Raw genomic sequence first — 7,500 nt, 5'->3', positions numbered from 1 at the left:
CTCTCTGGACGTGCCGTCTTGTTGTCAGCATCCATTGCTTTAGTTCTGTGTCGCGAGATAAGTTTCTTCTCCGAGATCAAAAGGAGCCGTTCATTGCTTCTCTCTCTCTCTCTCTGAAATGATGCCTTCTCGTTGTAGTTCAGCCCCATAGAACCGGATTGGGTTGGGTCAAGGTCACTGTTGACTCTGTATGAAGGATCCACGAGACGCGATGTGTGAGGAGGGAATATGGAGGAACTACTGTCGAGGATTAATGTAGGAAGATTTGGGGGGGGGTTCCTCTCTCTCTCTCTCTCTCTCTCTCTCTCTCTCTCTCTCTCTCTCTCTCTCTCTGATTGCGTGTCCCTCAATTTCATTTCAGACGCAAAGGTTATCCGCTGAGTTTTATAAAACGCGTGAGGTTGATGACGGTTATAAAATAGTGTTCAAACCTTGACGTGTTTTTGTTTCTTGGTTTATCAAACAAACAGTGTTTTTCATTAAAGCGTTTGTGGGGGAATGGTTTATCGAGAGGTTTATGGTTTAAAACGATGTTCGTCTAACTTGGGGTCTTAATGTTGAAATTGTAATCTCATCTATGGTCGAGAACCCGAAACATTTCATTCATAAGTGGGATGAGATTCTTATGAAATTAGTTTTCTTTAAACAAATCTTTGTAAACTGGGAAAACTGTGTATGGTATAATAAACTGGATAAGGTTTATGTAATAAGCAATTAGTTATGAGCTTTCGTATTATCTGTATTATGCATGCACGGTTAAATGTATGCAGCTATGTAGTTGAATGTATGAATGTTTGTGATCATTGGCCATCATTTCAAAGTAACGTTTTCTTAAGATATTTCTAAAAAAAATTCCACTGGGTGTGTAATTTGTATGTTGACTAAAGTAGCAGTTGGAGAATTCGTCCTTTGATTTGTGTGTTTAGTTATAGATGTATTCATAAATTTCTTCCATTTTGTCTATATATTAAGTATTCATTCCAGCATGTCGTTATTTAAGGAAATGGGTTACATTACATACATGCTTACATAGGATCCCTTGGCACTTTATTGTCACTTATTCCCGTACTGAACTTTTGCTAAAACTTTAATACACTTAAGTTCAATCCCTAGGCTGCCTGGTATTGAAGGGAAATTCCTGAAATATCAGGGCGTCATAAAGATTCTTTCCCTAAGTAGGGGGAAAGGTGATTTAAAAGGGTATTTTTGAAAAATAGCCTGAAGACCGTTTCCTTGAAGTTAAAGGGCACTGGTGATTGTGAATGCAGTTTTTATAGAGTAAGTTCATAATGAAGGTCTGGACTAAGTTACTTTTCCATCATTATATCATTATCTTCTGCTGCTTCTTTCCAGTGAACACCATATTCTTTGGAAGTGTGAATTTCAAGTCAGTGGCCCCTTTGTGGGATTCTTCCATATGAAGAGGGTTCATTTTCTGAATAAATATTAATAATAATTCAGTATTAGGATGAATATTGTCAAATGTTTTTTTTTACTGTGGCAATACTCTTTGCTTCTTTTTTATTGAAGTATGAATTATATTTACGTTCAACTTCTGTCGCCCCTGCCATCCTCTCCTATGTGAATACGCACCTGTTTTCCTTTGCATTAAATTTCACGGTTTGTATGTCTAAGCATCCCCAAGGGACAGCATGTTTATAAACAGGAGAAAAAGGTTAGTCTTGTCGTTTCGCCCAGTCCATGCACAGAACCTCAGCCCCTCCCCCTTAGTTTGTTGGCCCGTCCACCCTAAATCGGGAGAGGAACCAGCCACTAACCCTTTGCTGGCTAGTTAAAAGGTAGCTATTTTGGTCGGGTACTTTCGCTGGGAGGACATCAGCTGTTACTAAGGTCATCTGTAGTCCACCTGTTCTGGTGTGAGTATTCTGGATGGAGTCGTTTCTGGATTGTGCTTTTGACAGTATTTATTAAAATATCTCTTTTGTCTACGTCATGACACCGGAGTAGAGACTAAGCGACGTTGTCTTGGTCAGTGAGTGAGAAGGAATAATTCCTAAACAATGCGGCCCTTTTACTTGGTCTCACAGGCTGGGGGTTCATATACGTTCAGGGGTAGGGGAGGGGGGTTGTCAAACGCCTCCACGCCATGCAACTCGTGCTAGAAAACGCTGAAAGTTTTCGCTCGTTTTTGCGTTTTTTTGGTGGAACTTTCGCGTTGAATATTGATGACAGTACGGTGCGTGTTTGTGAAGTATTGCTTGTTTTGAGATGGTGCCACAGGGATTCATAATGGCACGCTGTTTGAAAGTACCCCAGGGAGAGAATCGACTTCTGCTGGTTCCCTAGTGCCACACGGGTCGGTTGCCAGCTGCCTCATTTCGCTAGCTGCATTATTACGAATCCTCACGATTCCTCTTTGTGTAATAGTGCCACTGTGTGTGGAGCAAGTTCTTTGATTTTGTTGGAAACCGACCCCACCAGAAATATTCTGTAGATACGAAGCAAGGGCGTCCAAGAACACGAATATTATTTGGCCCTGTGAAACTCCCTCGGTCCCAGAGCCTTCGTGAAGTCTCGTTGGCATCCTTGTCAAGCAAGGAGTTGAACAGTGTCAAAAGGAGTCGAGAACTCAGGACTGGAGAGGCGAGACCCGGTGTATATCTTGCGTCTTGTCCTCACCATCACGCTCGAGGTGGGGGGAACTTGTCTCCCTGCCCTGGGCGATAAACAAAACAACAAACGCGCTTCGATTGATCGTGGGGCCTGCGGGAACGTCGGGAGTTTTAGCCCTCTTGATTTAGTGATGGATTAAAACCAAGCTGAATTTTTTTTCGGGGATTGTGATTTGTGGCGTGATAAATGCATTCGGTGCTTCTTCCTCTTGTGGATTACTGTCGAGAAATAAGGGATGTGATTTGTTGAATTACTGGTGCGTGTCGTTGGAAGTGTTTTTTGAGTGTCGATATGGAAAACAAAAACTGTTTCTGTGTCGCTGTGTGTATTAAGTTTAAATACAGAAATTTTTAAAAGTATTTTTTGATGGTTTTTGTGACATAGTGAAAGAAAAGCTGATTGTCTTTGAAAATTTATTAGCAGAAACATACGAAAACTACATTGAATTTTAAATAGCTGGAACAAGTATTGTTCGTGAATTGAAAAATACACATTTACTCTAATATCGGTGAATAATAGTGATATTTCATGAGAGGTTTTCTTCTCACAGTTCCAGGTTAGTAAGAATGTACTCACTACCATGGAGACAAACTCATAACGTAATTTGTCTAGTAGTTAATGTACGATTTAGTGTTTTCCATGATCGTAGTTTTAAGATTTAGTTTTTCTTTAGGTGGGTTATTTTTATTTTTTATTTATTTTTTTGAAGGACCGGGAATGGAATTCAATATGGTCGCATTTAGTTATGTATTACACAACGTGTATATATATATATATATATATATATATATATATATATATATATATATATATATATATATATATATATATATAATTTTATAAATATATAAGAATTACAATACTTATTAATAAGCTGATAAAATATTGATCCTTCTTCAGTAAAAAAAAATTAATAGCCGCTTATGGTTTAACAGAAGCCCCTAACAGTAGTCGAAAACTGACTTTTTATGAACATCATCTCAAATTAGGTGTTCATTGATTAATCGGGACTTATGGTCGGAAATTCGAAATGCTGGAGAATGTTTGCAAAGTCTCACTGAGGTACGCTAGCGACCATTCAGCGAAATGTTGTTGATTGCCAGCACGTCATGGAGCCCTCATATGCACTCAAGGAATTCTTTATCTATTTATATATTTATTTAGTTATTTATTTGTTTGTTTGTTTATTGATTTATTTATTTATTTGTTTATTTAGTTATTCATTAATTTTTTTATTTGTAAAGAATTTTTTGTTGCGTTCTTTTTCACTTATGTTGAACATTTTCACTAGAAAAACAAAGACAGATTAACTTCTTCTGAATCGTAATTGCATTAATGATGAATATAATGATGACGATGATGATGATGATGATGATTGTGGATTCACATTTTGTCCAGAGAATGTTCCTGGCGACCTTTTTCCTCGGTGTGAAAGAGCAGAAGCAGAATGAGGGAATACGAATGGAGAGAATAAAAGAAAGCAGCTGTTGACATTTCTTGCCTTCCCATTATTATTGTGTTAGCGACAATAGAGGTCATCATTTTCATTAAGAATGCGCCATTGCCTTGTTGCTTGCTCACTGTGTTTGTGTGTGGGTCTGAGAGAGAGAGTCGGATGATGTATTTAAAACTCAACAAGATACGTCACTGTTTTTAAGAAATGTTCATCTCGGGTATTTTTATGTGTGTATTATTTTCATTTAAAAATGTTATATAGTTTATTTTCGATTTAATGGAAATAAATCTGTTGATTCATATCTGCCACTATCGCATTTTCACTTACAAGTCCTGAATTTAGCGTGAAAATCATTAAAAAGTATCCCTGAAACTTCAGTGCCTCTTCATACGCTCGTGGGATGTGACGCCAGTTCACAGAACTAAATCAGTCAACCTCTAATTATATATATATAACGCTTGTCTCTCATTCTGCAAGTCATGTCGTGCAACGTGGGTATGAGGCATTTTTGATTAGTCGACATTCCAACGATTTAACTTTGCGTATTTTCGTCTTTCCTTCGGATTTGCATTTCACTTCCAAAATTTCTGCCAAATGCACAAAACTGGTACTAGAATCTTATTACCCCCCCCCCCCGCCTCATTTCAGTTTTCTGAAAAGAAAACTATTGTGCCGGTTTTGTCTGTCCGTCCGCACTTTTTCTGTCCGCCCTCAGATCTTAAAAACTACTGAGGCTAGAGGGCTGCAAATTGGTATGTTGATCATTCACCCTCCAATCATCAAACATAACAAATTGCATCCCTTTAGCCGCAGTAGTTTTTATTTTATTTAAGGTCAAAGTTAGCCATTGTCGTGCGTCTGGCAACGATGTAGGACAGGCCACCACGGCTGGCTGAGAGTTTCATGGGCCGCGGCTCATACAGCATTATACCGAGACCACCGAAAGATAGCTCTGTTTTCGGTGGCCTTGATTATACGCTGTACAGAAAACTCGATTGCTCTGAAGAAACTTCGGCGCATTTTTTGCTTGTTTATGTAATAAATCAGCTTACCTAGAAGTATGGTATTCCATCTTCCCACTACACCAACTTCAACATCATATCTTGAAAAGTCTGAAATTTCAGCCATCCATCCTAAAACATCATTGACATTCTCTGCATTCCATCACATAACTGATGTTCATTCGGAATTCTCCCGTCCTTATTCCACTTCCACGAAGCAGAAGAAGTTTGAAAGTGATCTCGTCCATTCCAATTTCCGGAATTTCAGTAACCCACCTTGTATCAGGTGACAAGTCGATCGCTTTCTTTTGGGTCATTGCTGCCCACCCGTGAATTCTCCCTTAACTCCTTGCAATTCTCTCTCTCTCTCTCTCTCTCTCTCTCTCTATATATATATATATATATATATATATATATATATATATATATATATATATATATATAGTTTATATGAAAAGTTTTATCGAAAATCAAAATGGCGTAACGATCTGTCAAGAAGAAAAGTCAAGGAGATGCAATGGAGATGACATTTTTCACCAGTGTTTTGTTTTCATGGAGAGGGGAGTTTATGTATTATTATTATTATTATTATTATTATTATTATTATTATTATTATTATGAAATTTTTTAAATTTATTTAATCGTTAATTTATCGGTTTTTCTAATAACTGATATCATCTTCCTGTGTTTCCCACTACCTGCTGTAACTTCTTTCGAATGAACGCCATATTCTTTGGAAGCTTGTTCCATATGAATAGGGTTTATCATCTGAATAATAATAATAATAATAATAATAATAATAATAATAATAATAATTATGATTATTATTATTGTTCTTAATTGCTCCATTCCGTGTGAATATGCTCAAACATAAAAATGCCGCGTCATATTTGAGATATTAGTAGGGCTACGGCCAGATACGCAGTGGCTAGCGTATGCTTCACATAGCACACATACCTGGAACTCTTATGCCAATAATATTAAATGTTAGTGTAAGCCACTGGCTTACATCCTTGCCGTGAGTTACATTCGCCTCCCGCAGATCTAACGATGCTTTCAAGCATGGCATTCGCTCAATCAATCTGTTTAGATGATGGCGGTGTGTCAACTTCGGTCTGCTTGTTTGTTGTCTCACCCCACCCCTCCCCCTTTCCCCCTCTCCTCCCTCCCCCCTCCAGCATATTTTTATTGCCCTTGCGACCTGAAAAAGGCTTCGGAATTGGATATCAATGATGTTTATTTCATCCTCTTGATGCTGCTTATAGGTGTGCATGCTGGTAGTCTTTTTTTTTTTTTTTTTTTTTTGTGTGTGCTCTCTTTACGTTTCGGCTGGTAAGACGATTTTCGTCTTGTCAGTGGGATTTTGCTTTGTTGGTGTACGTGTTTTTGTGTGTTGCGTTTGCATTTATGCGTCTTGTTTCGTTAGAAGTTTGATTTTATGCTCATTCACTCGCTGGAAAGGATGAAAAGGCAGGATTTTTATTTTTCGTTTTGCAGATCTTGAGAAAAGTCGTCTCTCCGATTGTATAGGTCTCTCTCTCTCTCTCTCTCTCTCTCTCTCTCTCTCTCTCTCTCTCTCTCTCTCTCTCACCAAATAAAACAATCTTTCAGAGGAGGAAACTCCGTATCTGAAATGGGTATTTTCCTCGTAGATACATCTTCTTCAAATGGTCGTTTAACTGGACCGGTATTAAACGTGAATTACAACCAGAATATCATGATAATTATGAAGATACTGTTAATTATCAATATACTTTAATGGCAGGGTCTTACTTGCGTTCAGCAAGTGCTTGCTAGCCATAAATTGCTGAAGACTTTAGCCTTGTCGAAAAAATTTCTCATTTGTTCGTATTCCTAAATTACAATGATTTTGAACGAAATTAAAGTTTACCATAATAGATAAATTGTAAGGTAGTTCCTAGAGAATTCATTTAGGAAGGTGGTAGTTTTCATATTTCAGAACTTCTGCTATTTGGTCATTTTACCCTCATTTCTACGAACTGTAAAGAAATAGCTTAAAACATTAAAAATAAAAGTGTTAAGCAATTGCTGAGGTTTGAGATATGAATCTAGCAGAGAACCAGACACTGGAAAATGCAATAATTATACTCGTAGTTCTTACAGTTCCTAGGATAGCCCGATACTTAGAAATCTTAAAAAGACTTTCCTGGTAGTTTGCTGATTTTTGTTGAATATTAAGATGGAAAGGGATTTCTTTTTTTTTTTTTTTTAGCTGTCAAGAAGATACCGAGAATTGGAGATTATTCCTATGTATTCGAGGGTGTGGCTATGCCTGAACTTGCTGTTGCTAATCGGTGTTCTTAGTTTTTTTTTTATCACACGATTTCTGGTTTTAATAATTTTATAATTTTTTCATTTTAACACGATTTCAGCATTATAATGATTTTG

At 37.4% G+C, this 7,500-nt stretch overlaps 1 protein-coding gene across 5 annotated transcripts in view; it reads left to right on the top strand.

Annotated features, from left to right (window-relative positions):
• LOC136856613 (serine-rich adhesin for platelets-like) overlaps window positions 1–7,500 on the top strand; it is an 812,762-nt gene that overhangs the window by 366,942 nt on the left and 438,320 nt on the right. The window contains exon 1 of one of the 5 annotated variants that reach the window (XM_067134546.1): window positions 2,380–3,190. The exons of the other annotated variants lie outside the window; for them this stretch is intronic. The gene's annotated coding sequence lies outside the window, so the exon portion shown is untranslated. Of the gene's footprint in view, window positions 1–2,379; window positions 3,191–7,500 lie in introns of those variants that run through there. 5 annotated transcript variants of the gene reach the window in all.

The sequence above is a fragment of the Macrobrachium rosenbergii genome, chromosome 36 (genome assembly GCF_040412425.1).
Source record: "Macrobrachium rosenbergii isolate ZJJX-2024 chromosome 36, ASM4041242v1, whole genome shotgun sequence".
Taxonomy (NCBI): domain Eukaryota; kingdom Metazoa; phylum Arthropoda; class Malacostraca; order Decapoda; family Palaemonidae; genus Macrobrachium; species Macrobrachium rosenbergii.
Note: the sequence above shows the minus strand (reverse complement) of the source record. Positions and strands in the feature narration are given on the sequence as shown.